General features: G+C 38.9%; 1 protein-coding gene across 6 annotated transcripts in view; it reads left to right on the top strand.

Annotated features, from left to right (window-relative positions):
- ARPP21 (cAMP regulated phosphoprotein 21) overlaps window positions 1-19,127 on the top strand; it is a 173,389-nt gene that overhangs the window by 18,518 nt on the left and 135,744 nt on the right. The gene's annotated exons all lie outside the window — the stretch shown is intronic.

The raw sequence follows: 19,127 nt of genomic DNA, 5'->3' as shown, positions 1-19,127 counted from the left end.
TATGAAAAATAAAATGTGCACTCAGATTGGCTACAACTGCTTACACAGACAGCAAGCAAACAGCCAAAATAGCTATTTACCCATGTAATTACCTAATCTCTATGTGCAGTTGTGGTGTTTAGGCACACAGATATACTACTAGATCTTGCAAGATGCTGGGAGCACTCTGGCTTGATCCAGCAAAGCACTTGTGCTTAATATTAAGCATGTGAGTAGCCTAGTTGGCTTGAAGGTGCATCTTTACCCCTTCCCTTTCAAGTAGGGCAGGATTTTAGCTTTATTAACTAGCATGTAACTTGCTATAATCGATGCGTATATTGTCACAATTCAGTGATAATGTCCTTTTTCGTCATCTACTTCTGTCCAAGCAGTATCTGCCTCACCCGGCTCAACCATAATCTCCTGCAACCAAATCCTCATTTTTACTGTTCCTAATTACAGAAGATGAAATGTTATGTTAATTTGTTTTGTATGGACAGGAGAGCCCATATCTTCAGCTGGCGCAAACTGACATAGCTAATGGAGTTTACACCAATTGATGATCTGGCACCACAATCTTCCTACCAGTTTCTAGGGGTTAGTTTGAAACAGAAGACGCAAAACTATGATTAAGGGTGTCAGTAATTACCAAGTAATGGAAATGGACATAGTTCCTCATTTTTTCTAGGGAAAAAAGACACACACACGTAGCCAAATAAAACGTAGAAATTGAAGAGAAACACAAATAAAAAGAAAAAAAGTATTATTCTAATTAGGAACCAGAATTCTTAAAAATCATATCCAAGATTCAACTAAAGTAGGCATACAAAATTGATGTGAGTGCTATAATCCAAGCAAAACTGTTAATATTGTAGGATAACTTATTGCTTAAACAAAGAGACAGCTACTTGTTCTCCTCTTAAGGAGTAAACTTCCTTGGTGTCTTTTTTTTTTTTTTTTTTTTTTAATTTATTGCTTTTAAGATGCTCAATGACAGTGTCTCAGGCTTCATATAAACCTTATACATTCTCTCTAAAGTAAAGTAATATAAACTGTCTAGGGCAAGCATTGTAGGAAAATTAGAGGTCCATAATTAGTGTGATAGATCTTCATGGCCAGTCCATTTCAGGAGAGTTGTTTTTCAAGAGACACCCCACAGGACAAAGCCAAGCCAGTTCCTGTGGGAGATTACCTAGGAACTAAAGGCCCCCAGAAGATATTATGTAGGAATTACAGGGATGTTGCCATCACCATTTTACGTCTGGAACCAATAATCAGCAATGTGGGACAACCCAGAAACAAGGGAAGAAAGATCCAACCTGAGTTTTTCTCTTAAGACATAATGTTGAGTATAGAACACATCCAGCAAAGCATTTGGCAGCGGAAATAGGGGCTGTACAGTTGAGTTTATGTTGTGTCTCTTACAATAGAAATACATTTAATGGACTTAAACTATCCCTCCAGATGTCAGGCTCTACATTACTTAGTACATTTCCACCCGAGCAAGCCGGAGAGATTCCATAGAGCTGTGGCTTGGAAGCTTGTCTCTCTCACCAACAGAGGTTGGGTCCAGTAAAAGATATTACCTCACCCACCGTGTCTCTCTAGTTTGAAATCATTTGAAGTCATTCTTAAATCATGACTTAAGAGTTGTTTCAGGTACTACACTTGTTTCCGAGTCCCACTACCAGTAACATTTTCCTACTTGACAAAATAAATATTCTGTCATCTGTTGCTATGTGAAAGATCTCCATAAACAACAAGGGAAACTAACTTTAAAGGGGAAATATAAAACTGATGATACACTATGTGCTGTCAAATGCACAGAGTAAAATTGGAAAATATGAAAGAATGTTTTCTTCCTAACCTTTCAACTTTAGTAATCTTAGGTGCAACTTGTCACAATATGAGAGGAAAATTTGCAGACAGTTGCGTGAGTTTTAAATTGATGTAGCTCATTAAAGTTTTGTTTTTAGTGTGCTGAAATGTCAGTGTCTTTATTTATCAGCAGCCCCAAGAATTTAGCAAAGTAATAGCCTCTATTGTAGCTGGTAATGAGGTGCTGGAATCAGAAATTTAAAGAGCTACTGTATGTCGTCGGCATAAAGGATAGATATAAGAAGGGCCAATAATAGACGCAAAAGGGGACACCAGTTACATGTTGAAGTGAAAAGACTGTGCGGCTTTCCCCCCATTTTAATCAATTGTATCACATTTATATGGTACCCATGACCTATATGAGCAACAAATAAAATTATGGAGAAAACAAAACCATCCACAAGAAAAGGTGTCTTTCGTCTCTTCATTTCCATCGGCTTTCAGATGTGGGTGAATAGTCTGTGTTCAAAGATTGTATTTATATCCTGGTGTCATGCCTAACGACGGGGTTTTATCAAAAAGACGTGCCTTACGCTTCAGCCTGAACACAGTCAGGCTTGATTTCAGTCTGATCTGTTTCTCAAGGAGTTTGATCATGGAAGTCTCTCTGCCTCCAGCATCTGGTAGTCTAGACCTGGACTTTCTCAAGTTGCATTGTTCCTTTGGTAGTGTTGGAAGATCACAGTAAGAACAGAACATTCAGATTTGTTCTGAGGTAAATGGGAAACCAGTGCATATTGGAAATCACAGGAATAGTGTGTTCATTTTGCCTTTATTGCTCATTATGAGATGTGCTACCACATGCTTTATCGGCTTCACTCTCGTGACTCCTGAATTCAGCCCCCAGCAGAACAAGTTGCTGCAAGTTATGCTGGAGAGACTAAAGTGACTATTGCCATGACTAGAGAAAAGAGTACAGTTTCCTAGACAGCTCATGATGGAAGAAGTCATTGGTCACCACTGTGGTCATCTATGTATGAGTGTTTTGGTGAGTCCATGACACTGAAGCTTTGTATCATTCTAACAGTCTGTCTGATACCTGGAGTCCTGGGGAGCTGAGAATATCTGCAAGTTCCTTAAAGCATTTCTTTCTTCCGTCTTTCTTGGGTGGAGCTTTTGCCTACTGCTGTTTATAAGTCTGGTGATCCCAACCCACCAGTGGGATGGACATTTTTGTATGACCTCGGTGGAATAGGCCACCTACGGTTTAGTGTCACCCACAGATCATTAGCACATAAATCCATGGCATCTATTTTCTCTGTACAGTTTTATAGAGGTGTTGAAGAGCAGGTGGCATGACAAGAAGTGTACTGGGATTCCATATAACATGGGCCAAAGAAGTGCCCGTTGTGATCTGAGAGCATTGAGCTATCTACTTCTTCAAAATCTGATGTGCAGTCAATTGACTCCATAGGATCAATTGCTGTTAGTATTGGTACATCAGCATAGATGAGAAGATAATGCTTACACTCCAGCAGGGCCATTTTTTGGTCATGCTCTGGCCTGTAACCTGATTCTGAGGGATGCAGGATTTTGTAGATGATAGTCTATTAGATCTTGGATGCCAGCTGCTTTGAAGCCTTGCCATGAAAAGAGAGTCAGGAAAATTGGCAGTAGCTGGTGAGGTCATTGGTGTAAATTGTAGGTTACTTCCAAATTACTGTGTTTGCCTTCTCTGAAGGAGACATTTAATGTTCTCCCCTCGTGGGGGGGTCAGACTTTTTTTTTTTTTTCTGGACTTCACCAGCCACAAAATGTAGCAATCATAGATTCACAGATTCCAAGGCCAGAAAGGACCGCTGTCATCTACTCTGATGTATATCTCAGGCCATAGGGCTTCCCCAAAATAATTCATAAACATTTTTTCCAAACTTGATATAAAAATTGTCAGTGAAGTAGAATCCACCATGATCCTTGCTAAATTATTCCAATGGTTAATTATTCCCACTGTTAAAAAAAAATTATACCTTTATTTCCAGTCTGAATTTGTCTAGGTTCAACTTCCAGGCATTGGATCGTGTTATTTTTCTCTGCTAGATTGAAGAGCCCATTATTAAATTAGGTTCATGAGTGATGGGACAAACATTCCTCAGAGCTGCTGGGGCTTCTGTTTCAGTGATAGTTCTAAATCCATCAATGACTAGGGAATAGGTATTGTTCCTCTGTCTCTGTGAAGTAGGATGAGAGAGCTCTTTTTGGAGTCAGTGAGACTTGTGCGTCTGCAGGTTGTTTTTTCTGCATAGGAGTGTTGTTGTGTCGTACTAGCTGTTATTTGGCTGAAGCAAACATGATTAAGAGAGGCTGTTTTAGCAACCTTTATAGCTGCAGCATGTGTCTTTTGGTGGCTGCTAAGTCGGTTTTGCTCAGTAGGCACTCCAGCCTTCTGCCAGCTTGTTTCATTTTCCATAGTTCAGACAACTGTTATGACCTCTAGGAGCCTGTCATTTTAGAGCCAGTTCCTCCCATGTTTCAAACAGAACTTGGCTGCAGTGTTTTTTTTTCTACTTTGCCAATGCCTTGATGTTTTGGGTGGGTGGACCCCCTGCGAAGTCCTGTTTTCCAGAATCAAGATTTCTGAGACAGAATTAATTTTGATCGATTTAGTCATTACTTTTTAATTACTTAATCTCTGTTTTGAAGAGATGATGGTCTGGCCAGAAGAGTGTTATGTTATCCACCATTCTGCGATCTAAATCTAAAAGGAAGGCTAGTGCATGCTGACTATGTAGGAGAGGTCAGAGCGAGCCCATGTTTGTCAAGAGAAATAGGAGCACTTGGGCTATTCTATCAGATGAATTGCCCCCCCCCCCCACATTGAAATCTTTTAGGATAATTAATCTTTTATACTCTTAACAGTTGTGATAGAAGCCCTTTTAATTCTAGGAGTCTTGCTAGGCCCTTGGTGTTCCTCTTGTCTATGTATTAGAAGAATTCCTGGTTAGTGTGGGGTGTTTTTTGTGTTGCTGGATTCACATATAACATGGGCACAGTTGTATGTCTTCATTAACGACAACTGAGCTTTATGATTACTATATAGAGTTTGAACACACTTCATAAAATAGTCTGCAAACCCAAATCTGCTCAGTTAGGTGTGACTTGGTCACAGGTATTCTTTAATATCTGAAAATGCTAAAGTGGACTTGATTCACTGAGTTGCCTGCAGCAGCACTCTGAATTGCCGTATCTTGAACATTTGTTTGCAAAATCTGTTCCAGGGTGGCAGAAAACTCCTTGAATATTTTATTAGACTTTTCCTTGGACTTGTCCCATCAGGCGCCCGCTGTGGTTTGGCTCCTGAAATCAGACATCCCAGGATCTAGGGGGATTAGAGCACCTGTAAACCACCTGCGCCTCCCACTCCTCTATAGCAGCATGTCTTGCCTGCCAGTGGAACTTCAGAACTCATTTTCAGAGTATTTGCAGTCTGAGGGAGAGATGCTGTTCAGAACAGTAATAACTTCCAGTCACACACCATGCAATTCATTTGCCTTTTTTCCCTTTCCTTTCTGTGGTCCCTCTCCTGAAGGGCTATGAATCCAAGGCCCTTTCTAGAAGCTTCTTGGGGCTTGGGTGTTGTACACAGTAGGAGTCACTCCCCACAGGTTCAAGAAAAGTAACCTGCCTGAACTCTGTGTTTGGTTGAAATACCTCCTACCAAAACTTTTTGGAAAAGTTGCTAACATTCTTTTCTATACTCTGGTCTTTACAAGCACAGACCACATTGGTGTGTGGGTCTCTCTCTCTCTCTCACAGGGACAATCAAGGCAATTCAGGAGAAGCAGCTTTATCCTCTGGGTTGGCCCTCTTCTGGTTTCCATTGAGCAGACTTAGTATTCTTCCTTGCAGATCAACTGGTGCTGCAGTGCCACAATCTTGTCTAGTGGTAGGTAGTGCCAAAGGAGAAGAAAATGACAAGAAAAGGGAACAAACAAAAACCAAGAAGAACGAAAATGTGTGCCTCTTGCTGAAGTGCATGTTCTGAAGTTTTGCTCATAAAGAGATCTCACTCCCCCTACTGGGCCTTTCACAAGGGATTCACTAGGCCTGGAAGCCAGCTTCCTGAGCCTCTAGCCAGAGGACTCAAGCCTGCCTAATCAGGCTAGTCACTGTGATGATGACAAGGTAAATACAGAATGATATATGTTGATTAAAAAGGAGCCGGAAGCTCCCTGTCTCTCACCTCTTCCTCAGATATACTTACTTGCCAAGAGAAACACATTTTTCCTGGTCTCTTTAGGAAAATTGGATCGGTAGAGCTCTCCACTTAAGCAAAAGTCAAAGAAGGATTTATTTAGGGACTTTGATTCCTCCTCCAGTCCCAATATTTCTTCCTGCCCATCCTCCATGTATGGGTCCTAAGGCTTTTATCCCCAGGTCATTGACCATGCTTTCTCTCTCAATTCAGCAGCAGCTACCAGAGAACTGCTCAGGAACTACCTAGAAAGAATTTCCAACAGGACTAGAAATATTTAATCAGTCAACTGCTTGTGGAAATGGAATTGGAGGAACCAGAAGAGCCTGGCTTCTAAACAACTTCCACTTTTTGTAGGAGAAAATAGACAAGAGAAGTCTCTTCTAGTCTGGTTAGCAGTCCAGAAAAAATAGCATTCCTCACCCTAAAGGATCTCTGTAGGTGAAATTGTGTTTTTTAATCTGAACAGACAATTCAGTGATGGAAGCAGTTCAACTGCATAAGAAGGACCAGGGAAAGTGAGTTTGCTGTTCAGGAAGGAGAAGTCAATCTGCAATCTATCAAAGCACTGTATGTGGTAGGGAAGCCCAATCTCTAAGCCAATTGGTTAAGAAAGAAAAAGATCCTTCCAGGGGAGTAACTTTTTTTTAAAGCAAGAAGTCTTCAGCTTGACCACCAATAAGTGGGGATCATCCCGCTGAGATCTATTTGTGTCAGTGACCATCATGAAGGTACATCAGTTATGTATGCACCACAGGGAAGCAAGAGCCTTATCCAAGACTCTTTATTCACGGCCTATACATGGCATTTACCTATGACATATGCCTATACCTATGACATCCACGGGCACCTCCCATATAATTTTCCTTGGAAAGCTGAATGACTCCAACTACAAGAACTAGTCAAAAATGTTCCCAGAAAGCAACACTGTTTAAAATTTTCATGAAAATTATTTTCTGTTTTTTGACAAGCTCTGGCAAATATGGTTATTTTCTATGACCCCTGAATGGACAAGGATGGCTCAGTGAATGGACAAGGATGCGAGAGGGCAGATCATTTTTTCCAGGGACTTTGCATGGTTTGTTACAAGGACAAGGTTGTGCATCACACCTGTCCAAGTTTTCTCCCCAGAATAATTTCAGAGCTCTACATAAGGAAAAAAAGAGAGAGAGAGTCCTTCTCAATTTTAACACTGATGCTAAGATTGGGGAAAAAAAAATCTAGCAGACCCTCAACTTATGAAGCTTTCTCAAACACTACCTGAGGAGGTTCTTCAGGAAATTGGATGCTACCTTCTTCCTTGTCAAAGCACTGGAATGGGGACTCAGATTTTCAAGAACAGTGATACACAAGTAGATGAGACTGCATTCAGGAAACTTACTGAGAAGCAGAAATTTCTCTTCTGGGAATAATCAAATCTTATTCCATTACATACATGGCTGTCCTTGTGTTGAAAGTTAGCACTCTGTGGATGAGTTTTCCTGTTACTCCCTGTTCACCTTCACCAAGGACTGCCATCTGAATGTGATGACATTGGCCAATACTCTTTAGTCTTTGAGAGATTAGTGAAATTCCTTTCTCATGAGACAAGAAAATTAGATCAAAAGTTCTTTTTGCCACTTTTCACCCTTTCCCCCTCTATCCTCTTATTTGTTAATGGCAACTCTATGGATTAATTTTCCTGCCCCTGTTTTTTCATGTGGACTGCTCAATAAAACACATCTGTGCTGGTGAAGACTAGGACATGGAAGAGCATATTTGTTTTCCTTTTTACCTGCTCTTTTACTTTCTGTCATTTGATCAAGCCAGCACAGTAGGCTTAATGTTATTCCTATAGAATAGCAACATAGCGCAGGCTAAAGAATTTTCCCTCTGTTATGGAAGATCTCGCCTGGGCTACTTAACGGAGAACAGCGGGATTGGAGTTGACCAAGTACTGTGATTCTTTCTTGACTGGCTGCATCCTATTTATGAACAGAAAGAAGAGAGACACTGTAATCTGTCTACTGCAGACTAGACTGTAGAATTAGCATGTACGAGTTTCTCTGTATTGTAGTTAGAGATGTGACTGCAGCTTGGGTAAGCATGCCAGAACTCCCTCTTAATATAGCTAGCACAGCTAAAAGTCATAGTGAGGATGGAGTGGCATGGATTCTGCCTCAGGCTAGCAATGTGCCACCATGTCTTCACTGCTATTTTTAGTCTGGCTAGTGGATTCAAGGTAGCACGGTATGCCATCATGAGCTGCAGTTGCTCCCCTAGTTGCAGGGTAGACATATCCTAAGAAGGGAAGAAAATGCTTTAGGCCATTTTAAAGGTATCTAGATGCTTTCTCTAGTTGACACATAGTTCAGAGGCTTTTTTCTTTTGTACTTGAATGAATGAAAATTGGCTTGTTTTTAAAACATCAAGCTTTCCATGGATTTAGATCATTAGATCGCAGTCAAATAAAATCAATTGTTTCTGTTCCTTTTTCTCATTTTATTTCCTTTGTCTCTTCTCCTGTCCCCCTGCCCATGTTTTGAAATGAACAGGGAGATTAGGTGCAAATAACTCTATTAATATGACATTACAATTGAGAATGAAAATGTCAGGAAATTTGGTTATGGTTCCCACAACAATCATAACTAAGCCACATTGCACATATATATTAAAATACAAACATCACTACAGTATACAGTAACACAGAACACTCATATAGCATGTTATGGTTGCTGTGGGAACCAGAACTTTGAATTTCATGACTTTGGATGCTTAAAATCTCAACTGAATTGTATCATTAATGTAATTATTTTCCTTTTATTTTTTTGTGGACATTGATGATAAAAATGGTATCGTTCATGCCATCTGTGCCATGTTCATCATGTATAATGAACTCTACAATGAATCAGTCCTTTTTCTTACTCAGTTTTTCTGCAAATGAATTGCAGAGCAAATGAATGTGTGCAATAAAATGAAAAATATAAAAAGTAATTTTTCAATATGGCCAACCTGTAACATTAGCTTATAATCCAAAGAGTCTTTTTTCCATATGTAATTTTATAAGAATAAACTGAAATATTAATTGTATACATGTACAAATAAAAACTTATATACATAACATTTTTAGTCTGCTGACTTATCAAGTTCTTATTGTTCTATAATCTAGCCAATTGTCTTCAAAGGAGAGTTTTGTATGATATTAGAAATGAATTCTGCAAAGTTTTTAGTGTCCTCAACTTCTACTGCAGTAGACAGCACCATGCTGAGCATCTGTTGTAACATAAGGCTTAATGCTCTCTCTTTCCATCATCCTCTGCTTAGGACTCTCATTGAAATCAATAGGAATTTTCTATACCACAGCAGGATAGTTTAATCAACAGCAGGATATTGTCCTTAGACTGCTTTTGTTAATTTTGTTCTTATAGCTGACCTTAGAGAGGCTTTGTAAAGATTTAAAAAAAAAATAACTAAAGGCTGGGATTTTCAAAGAGACCGAAGTGAATTAGGTGCCCAGTTCCCATTGAAAGCCAATAGAAGCATGCCTAAGTCCCCTAGACTTCTTTGGAAATCTCAGTTTAAGATCCCAAATCAGTTAACAGAATCCGTATACAGACTTAGGAACCAGATTTTCAAAAGAAAATCATCTGAGCCTCTGATCTTATGTGCTCACATCAGATGTCGGTTTAGACAATGGAATTTAGGGGTTGTTCATTTTGTCTATTATGGTAGCCCCAGAGGCTCATTTCAGGATCCACGATGCTGGATGAATACACATTTTAAAAAATAGGCGGCAGTCAGTTTTGAGTTGTAATTACAAGGCCATTTTTGAAAATTTGGCCTAAAAACCTTCTTTTTGAAATATTTCTAAAAAGCAGTTTCAGCTTTTACTTAACTTTTTACTTCCTGAGCTCAGGGTACTGTTTCCATTGCAAACCCTCCATAATACCACAGCCACCTAAAATGGTGCCAGAAATTGTACAGCAAGACAGTAATTATGGGTCAAGACTTCAAGCCTCTTTGCTTGCAGATCAATCAAAAGTTGGCTGTCAACAAAACAAGCAACATTAATTATCTGATTCATTGCCAAGATTTGTCTGGATGATTCAACTGGCCCTGTCTTGGCACGACTGCTTTCAGATAGATATATGGGGCTCAGGAGGTGGGAGGAACCTCTGCACTCTGCATCTGTCCTCTGATGTAAAAGGTGTCTTATACCAGATATGAAGTGCTTTGGAGACATCCACTTAGGACCAGACTTCAGAGGGGCTCCGGTGTGTGGAGCCAGTTGCAAGATCAGGGCTTTATAGTGCAATTCCTGAGATAAAACAAACATGGTATGCAGGGTACCCTGCAATGCATTGGGCTACTTAGTCAAGCTAGTTGAGTTGCTGTTGGACCTGGTACAGGACCTGCCTAGATTGAGTGATTTGTCTTTGGAGAACTTCAGCAACAGTCATAAGACAGCGCTGACCTGCTGGCCAAGGATCTTATGGGCCTTCTGACAGCTCTGGGCCTGCATAAGGTGGTATTAAGCTCCGTGCACTCTTGTGAAGCCACTCTTGACTGAGGGCAAACTCTCGATTTCCTGTATGCTGTAGCAACAAAGATTTATAAATAACTTCTCTATTGCATTTGGAAAAAGGAACTTTCAAAACTAGTCCAGCTATTTATTCTTTGTAAGAGCAATGCTGAATCCCGCGGGACCTTAACTAGCCTTTGAAAATCATCTATGACATATGGAACTCCCCACCCCACCCCAAATATAATAATGCTGTTCAACAAAGAAAATGCTATATTTTTACAGGGAATAGAGAGATTATTCTAGTTAAATGCAAACCCTTTTTATACAGAAATATTTTGGAGAAGCAACCTTTCCAAAATATTTAAAACAAATTTCAAATATCTTTCTATTGCAATAGCATTCACTTTGAATCTCCCTCCCATGGATTTGTTTTGTGATGCTCCTGAGTTATAATTTTGTACTGTCATCTATCACTTATGGCATTGACAAAGAAAATAAAAAAAAAAAAGGTAAGTTTTAAAATTTTTTGTTCTAGGATGGGATTCAGAATTTCTTTCATTCGTATGAAGTCATTTCAAAGTAATGTATTATAACTCCAATGAATCTCCAACTGAGTTGTTAGTGTCTGATTATTTACACTTGCTCCCACTGGTATCTGCTAGAATTAGAATGGCTAGAAGCTTGCTTGCAGTCAGCATTTCTCATAAATTACCAACTCCCTGAGTATGGTAAGCATATGCTGAAAAGTGGCTTCTTCACTGTGTGGTGTTTTTTTTTTTTTTTTTTTATAAATAGTTGTTCACTGCATTTCTTAATTGTCTTCCATGGTTGGCCTTTCAGTATGAATCAAAGGAAATCTCAGAGCTTTCAGAATGCTTAACCAATGCATTATTCATCTGTATCAAACAATGCATATTCCACTTGAGATTTTACAAATAATATATGAGATACTCTGTTTAGTTTTTTTTTTTTTTTTTTTTAAGAATACTTTCCAGGTCAGAGAAATTAAATTTTTGCTACAGGCAGCATCATAAATACAACCGAACATACCATAAGCCAATTTCACATATTTTATTGAGTTCTGCAAAAAATTCAGGCATATACATATAAAATGTCAGAAGCAAATACAAGGGCATAAATTCATTACATTGCACTTAGATGAGTTACAATAAAACATGCTTTAGAGTAAGGTCCTTTTTGTTACGAAGCCTATTTTACAGGGAAGATCATAGTTCTTCAGAATTTGGCTTACAAGTGATAGTTATTGGCCTGCCTTTTCTTGTAGTTGGATCATGTTTCATCTGCTTTTGGAAATCTTGAAGGTATCAAAAATAAAGCCTGTGGCTCAAAGGCATTGCATTACGTAATGAGAAATATTGACTGAACAGATTTCGTGTGATATACAAAGTCATAATTTTAATTCTTGTCAGGAAAGATCAGGTTGGCTTCAAAATATGATTAAAATAGGTGAAAAATGACTTTTGTTCAGAAATGAAGCTTTAAAATGTTTATACAGATGCACCTGACATTTTCTGGGGGTGGTTAGGATGGATACTTTAACAAATGGTCAATTTTTTTCTGGCATATACATTTTTTACTTTGAGGAATATTTCTTTAAACTTCATTTTTCCTTGCAAAAGGCTGTAAACTGATACATTCTTCTTTTCTGCTGTCATGAACAACACTACCCTCATTCAGCAGTATTTGAAATGCTCTGTTGGTTACATATTGAAATTAACACATTTAGAGTCACAGCAAAAGACCAGGGAAATCAATGATTCACAGGCTTCTCCCTTAGAAGCCTGTGAATCAACTGAACACTTTTCACTTCCTCGCAATAAATCCAGGCATACTGGGTTAGATTCTCAGCTGAAGTAAACTGGCATGGCTCCGCTGACTTAAGTGAAAATCTGCCAATTTACACCAGTTGAGAATCTAGACCCCTGAATTTTTACAAAATTTATTTTTCTCCGTCATAATAAATTGTTGTTAGTGGAGGGTAAAACACATAATTAAATTAATAACTACTCTGAGACTTTTCGAAGCTGGACTACTTGTCCCCAACGCTGAAGTCACTGGGAGTTTTTGTCTGAGTAAAGACTGTAAGAATGGACTCCTAGACAGCAGTTAAAACCCCATAGAAATGTTGGAGAGGAATTTTTTGATCTGAAAGGAGATCTTCTCCAAAGACTGTTATTAGTTGAAGGATCTTGACGCAATGGAAAGATTTCCCGCTCCCCTCTCCCCCCCCATTCATAAATTGTTGCAAGATTGGGCAAAAGTTTGAAAACATGCCTTTACCCCAAAGTATCTGTAGCACAAGTCTGTCTTTGGTATAAATCTGCTTTGCGCTGACTACCACACTCAATAAAGAGTGAACACCTATACTTTTTTTCATGGGCTTTGCTAAAATACTCTGCATTCTGTGCTAAGGTTTTTGCAGAAGTGCATTTTATAATCAGATTGATATTTAGTTTGAGGTACTTAGCACAGCAAGAAAACTATGTGATGATATGGCCATATCTGGAATGGAAACAGAAGATGTTATGGGGTATCAAACTTTTCTCCCACATTTCCATTCTGTAATTTAAATCTTAGTATTTTTAGATCATTGATGCAGTTACTGTGTTCCACTGACAAGCAAGACCGATTGCCTCACGGTGGGTAAACACAATTTTGGGTATTATAAAAGCCTTTTTAAAATAGTGATTTTAAAACCACATTTGAAGCTTAGGAAGTTTGAATCCAGGTAACAAGATTTAAAGCCCATAAAATAAATATGTAAACAAATCAAATTCTATCTTTTAAAAAATATATCCTTTTGGATGTTTGTTTTTAAACTTTAAATGACCTAGAACTTTGAGACACTGAATTGAATACTTGATATCTGCAGTAGCTTCACCATTGTTTTTTATTTATTCAAGTGACAAAAAGCTGCCTGAATAGGCATATTATAGGCCGCCGTTCATATACTCCTCTCCTCCCCAACTGGTTAGCTCCCTCGCTTGTCCATCTGTTAGCATTTCTTTCCTGTCCGTGAGGAGAAACCAAGTAGACACTTAAATATTATTTCCACTTTGTTCATTTGTCACTTGGGGGCTAGAATTACCCACTGGAAAAGGTAACATAAGTGTAGAAACCACAGGACTTTGACAGCAGTTGCTCACAAGCCACAGCTGCAAATCCACCATTGTGAATCGGTGCTGATGTTTTGCCTTTCACCGTTTTTACTGATGTAATTGCTTTGAAGAGGACTCTTTTCTCCCTCTGAGGTGCTAGAATGCTATGCTTCATTCTGTTTTGTGCTGTATCACTTAGAGGTGATTTTTGCTGAATTTATTGCATTGACAGGTTCAGTATAATATTTCTGATGAGAAAATGCGTGTGCAGCAATGCATCTTGTACATTGAGCATTCAATGACCAGTATTTTAAGACAGAATGGTAATTTTCTGGGGGGTTTTTTTGTTTGTTTTTGAGGGAAGGTGTGAACAAGATGAAATGTAAATGTTGAGATCATCATTTTTATTATAGGGCTTGATCCTCAGAGCTGCTGAGCATCTTCCTAGAAGCAAACGTAAGTTGTGGGTGTTCAGCACCTTACAGTAGCAAGTACAGAGTCTGATCCAAAATCTCCTGTTGTTTTCAGTGAGCTTTTTATCAAGCTCTTACTCATTAGCAATTTTAACCTCTAACTCATAGTTAGAAATATTTGCTTTTGCTTTTTCTCCATTATGGGTATGCAAAGAATGGAGATTCAAGGCTTTTCTTTGTAATGAGTGACGCTCATCACTTAGCTGCATTTAACTGATACCCAAAATACAACAGTGAAAAGAGTGCGTGTGTGCGGCAGGTATTTTTAAAACTTCATTTTCGTTTATGCTATAAGGGTAGTTTACTGTATGATCCATAATATGTACTTTATCTTTGTATCAACGTTTTTGTGTATTCCCTTTAACCTCCCTTATTTGCTTGCTTTCTTTGTTTCTTTCATTTTCAGAAAGACTGTAGACAATGAGGAAAAGAGATACAGTCTGAGTCTCAAAAAAAAAAAAACAATTTTGTGATCATCTTCAGGACGCTCACAAAACTGAATTAAAAATAGAGATGGTAGTGTTAATATCTGGATTAGATTTGAGGCCCACATTCAATACTGCCAAAAATCTCATGAACTCTTCTGACACTGTGAAAATGTCCTTGGGAGATTTCTGCTATCTGGAATGCTACAAATGTCATACCATCCACTGTTCTCGTGAGATTTCTACCATTTGGGACTGAGATCGTGCATAAATGGTTGCTCTCATTAGTCACGACCATCTCCAAACTTCGACAAAACGACTCCTCCTTGTTCCATACAAGAGGCTCCAGGAATCTCTTTTTGCTTTGTATTTGTACTAGGACTCCTAGGCACTACAGCAATACAAATAATAACAGATTCTGGAGATTCAGGATCAGGAATTCTAATCCAGTCTTCCTGTCCTCAACTTCGTTCTCTTCTGAACACAGTGAAAATCAAGATGTAGGACTGTTTTCCTGCCAATAGGAAAAAAAAGGCAATATGGAGTTTTAGGGTCTGATCAAAAATCCCTTAAAGTCACCATATTTACTTCAGTGGGTTTTGGATGAGGCTCATATTTTGCTTTTTGCATAGTGTTATTTTTTGGGTTGTTTTTTTTTTAAACTAATACTTACGTTCTTCTGGCATCTCTGACATGAGTATTTCAGCCAGAGGAATGATTCAGGTAATTATGTTCTTTGAGAAGATATCAAATAAAGAGATAAATGTTGATATACTATGTTAACATGTACGTGTAACATACTGAGATCCTCTGACTCTTATAACTATGCAGGGATATGCATACAATATGAATAATATTTGTTCTTTTTTCCATATATAGTGTATTATTACCAGTGTTAATATCAATTCATCGAAACTTTGTTCAACGGAATTGGCAGCTGAGAAGTGCCATATTGCATATCATGGGCTTGTTTCTGGCCTTTGATTTGAATAGATGGTTGCATCAGTTTTCTTAAGGTTAAGAATGCAGTAGCAGATTGACTTACACATTAGAGTCTTTCTTTATGTTTACCTTTAGGTGTATCTGCCCAGGAATTGTATTTGCCTGTCTTCCTGTTAGTGTTAATTTAGAAAATATTGATAAAGGCATGGCTCTTGTGTGCCAAATAAGAAGAGTTGGGAGACGCTTATCAGATCTCCTCATGTCTCTTCAAAGCTAGAACATTCAAGATTTAGGCAAATTAGAAGAGGTAAACTAACCTAATCCTCATAAAGTAATCTTGCAGTGGAAAGTATCAGAGGATCTATTTTCTCTCATTGGCTTCTGGGAGTAGGATTAAGCCCTGAATATAGAAATTGTTTGCAACATGTGCTCACAAGTGTGTTCTATATTAAAACAGGTTAAATACCAACTGTATGTTAGAAAAAAGAAAAATAATCTTACAGTTTCTGTGTGGAGTATCTGTAGGGAAGAGGAATACAGTTAAATGGGGAAAAATGCCCTTTTTCCTATTATCTCTCTGGTATTTTGTAAACCTGATAAAGATTTTTTTTTTCTTTTCAGAAAAAAGTATAAAATTTTCTTTAACTACATGCTGGCTTTATGAGAGAGAATGGTATTAAGACTAGCTGGCATAACCATAATCATTAATTAAGGTGGGGGGAAGGATAGATCCTCTCCTTTTAAATCCTGGATTTAAAAGGCCCTGGTCTTCTGTGGTCAGTATTTGTCCAGTAAGGGAATTCTAGCACTTCATCGTATGTACGTTCCTATAGAACAGTGTTCTGCTGCTAGCAATTGTTTTCCTTTTATATTTGCCAATTAAGCTAGTTTATGAAAATATACAATTTTGACAAGGAATGGAAGGATGAGTACAGGAACCGCTATAAACTGGGAGTTAGGAGAACATCAGGTGGATAGCAGGAGAGGCAGAGTAGAGTGTAATTCATTTCTGCAACCCTTTCATTATAGGAATGCAGCGTTGTTGTAGCTGTGTCAGTCCCAGGTAATTGGAGAGACAAGGTGGGTGAGGTCATATCTTTTATTGGACCAACTTCTGTTGGTGAGAGAGACAAGCTTTCTAGCTACACAGAGCTCTTCCTCAGGTCTGGTAAAGGTACTCAGAGTGTCACTGTTAAATACTGTCTACTGAATGTAACCCTCTAACCCCCCTTTTTGTCCTATAAATACAAGGGTGTCACCTTGAATGGCCCCTTAGAATATGTGCTAACTAATTATGCTAACTATCTGTTCAGCCTTGTATTTAGCTGTGACACTGAGTACCTTTCCCAGACCTGAAGAAGAGCTCTGTGTAGCTTGAAAGCTTGTGTCTATCACCAACAGAAGTTAGTCTAATAAAAGACATGACCTCATCCATCTTGTGTCTATTACAGGAATGCGTCAGTCCAGCGACAAGTATCGCAAGAAGTATAGAGCAGTGCTTATGAAATCATGTTTCATCCAAATCCTGAGTTGTTATAAAAGGACTTGCTCCAGGAGAAACTAGCCCGAAAAATTTCCCCAAGGAGAAGATCTACAGTATTTTTGTGCACAAACTGTATTTTTACATTAGTTTAATCTGTCTCATCCTGTGCTCTTAAGACATTTTTCTCAAAGATTGACTTAGCTAGACTCAGTATGACTTAGGAAGGCACCAGTTCATCATTCCAAGTCCGTTTAGACTTGAGTTCTTCAGAGGCAAATCACTTTTGGTGGTGTTCCAGACAAACTTTAAAAAAAGAAGAAAGAAATAAGAGAAGCCTTACATATAGTTAATGTACATGTGAGGCAAAGTAGAAGTATCTCATGTTTTGGGAGAACAACATTTTAGAAAACTGTACTGTACTGTGAGACACTGACGGAAAAAATAGGCCAGGATACCTTTGCCATTAGGAAAATGGGAAATTATTTTAAGTACTCAAAATATAGAGTATTTTATCTGGATTCTAAGAGGTACAAATTACAATTTTTTTCTTTCCCCTTAGTTTCTCTGATTCATTTGATGTGTACGGCATACAATCTGTATCTTCTCTCCTAGAACTTGGTGGGTACCTGTAGCAATAGCAACTCAGACTATGTCGGTTCCCATACTGCGGGTTAGGGCTGAGTGTGATAAGTACTTGGATGAGAGTCTTCCAAGGAAAAAACCCAGGATGCTTCAAGAGCTAGTGTTGGTAATTTAGGCCCTGATGGTACAGCGAGCTATGTGCAGGCAAAGTTCATTGCATATAATCAAGAGTATAATCCTAGAAGATTATTCTCTTACAATATGTCTACATCGCAGGTGGGTGCATGTTTCCTAGTGAGAGTTGACAGGCTTGCGCTAGCTTCCTTGCCTACAGACAGCCCCGCAACCTGAAGCAAATACTCACCAACAACCACATACCACACAACAGAACCACTAACCCAGGAACTTATCCTTGCAACAAAGCCCGTTGCCAATTGTGCCCACATATCTATTCAGGGGACACCATCACAGGGCCTAATAACATCAGCCACACTATCAGAGGCTCGTTCACCTGCACATCCACCAATGTGATATATGCCATCATGTGCCAGCAATGCCCCTGTGCCATGTACATTGGTCAAACTGGACAGTCTCTACGTAAAAGAATAAATGGACACAAATCAGATGTCAAGAATTATAACATTCATAAACCAGTCGGAGAACACTTCAATCTCTCTGGTCACGCAATCACAGACATGAAGGTCGCTATCTTAAAACAAAAAAACTTCAAATCCAGACTCCAGCGAGAAACTGCTGAATTGGAATTCATTTGCAAATTGGATACTATTAATTTAGGCTTAAATAGAGACTGGGAGTGGCTAAGTCATTATGCAAGGTAGCCTATTTCCTCTTGGTTTTTCCTACCCCCCCCCCCCCAGATGTTCTGGTTTAACTTGGATTTAAACTTGGAGACTGGTCAGTTTGGATGAGCTATTACCAGCAGGAGAGTGAATTTGTGTGGGGGGGTGGAGGGTGAGAAAACCTGGATTTGTGCTGGAAATGGCCCACCTGATGATCACTTTAGATAAGCTATTACCAGCAGGACAGTGGGGTGGGAGGAGGTATTGTTTCATATTCTCTGTGTATATATAAAGTCTGCTGCAGTTTCCACGGTATGCATCCGATGAAGTGAGCTGTAGCTCACGAAAGCTCATGCTCAAATAAATTGGTTAGTCTCTAAGGTGCCACAAGTACTCCTTTTCTTTTTGCGAATACAGACTAACACGGCTGTTACTCTAAAAATAGCAGTGTATCCAAGGACAGTGCAGGTAGCTGCTCAGTCTAGCAGCCTGAATAGAAATCTGCCTGGAGCCCCTGAGTACGTATTTGGGCGGCTAGCCTAAGCCTCTGCCCATACTATGGCCGGCTATACTGCTAATGTTAGCACAGTTAGTATGTGTCTGTCCACTTGCGCTGAGAAACACACTCCTAGCTGCAGTGTAGCTGTACCCTTAGTCAATGCTAATTGTATATCTGGTTTTAGGATACACTGTGTTGGTGGAAAGCCTGTCTTTCTGATAAAATATGAAGCCATTCTCTTGACTGTTTGA

This window comes from Lepidochelys olivacea (assembly GCF_965140295.1).
Source record: "Lepidochelys olivacea isolate rLepOli2 genome assembly, chromosome: 2".
In the NCBI taxonomy this organism is placed as follows: domain Eukaryota; kingdom Metazoa; phylum Chordata; order Testudines; family Cheloniidae; genus Lepidochelys; species Lepidochelys olivacea.
This window is presented reverse-complemented; position numbering and strand designations above follow the sequence as displayed.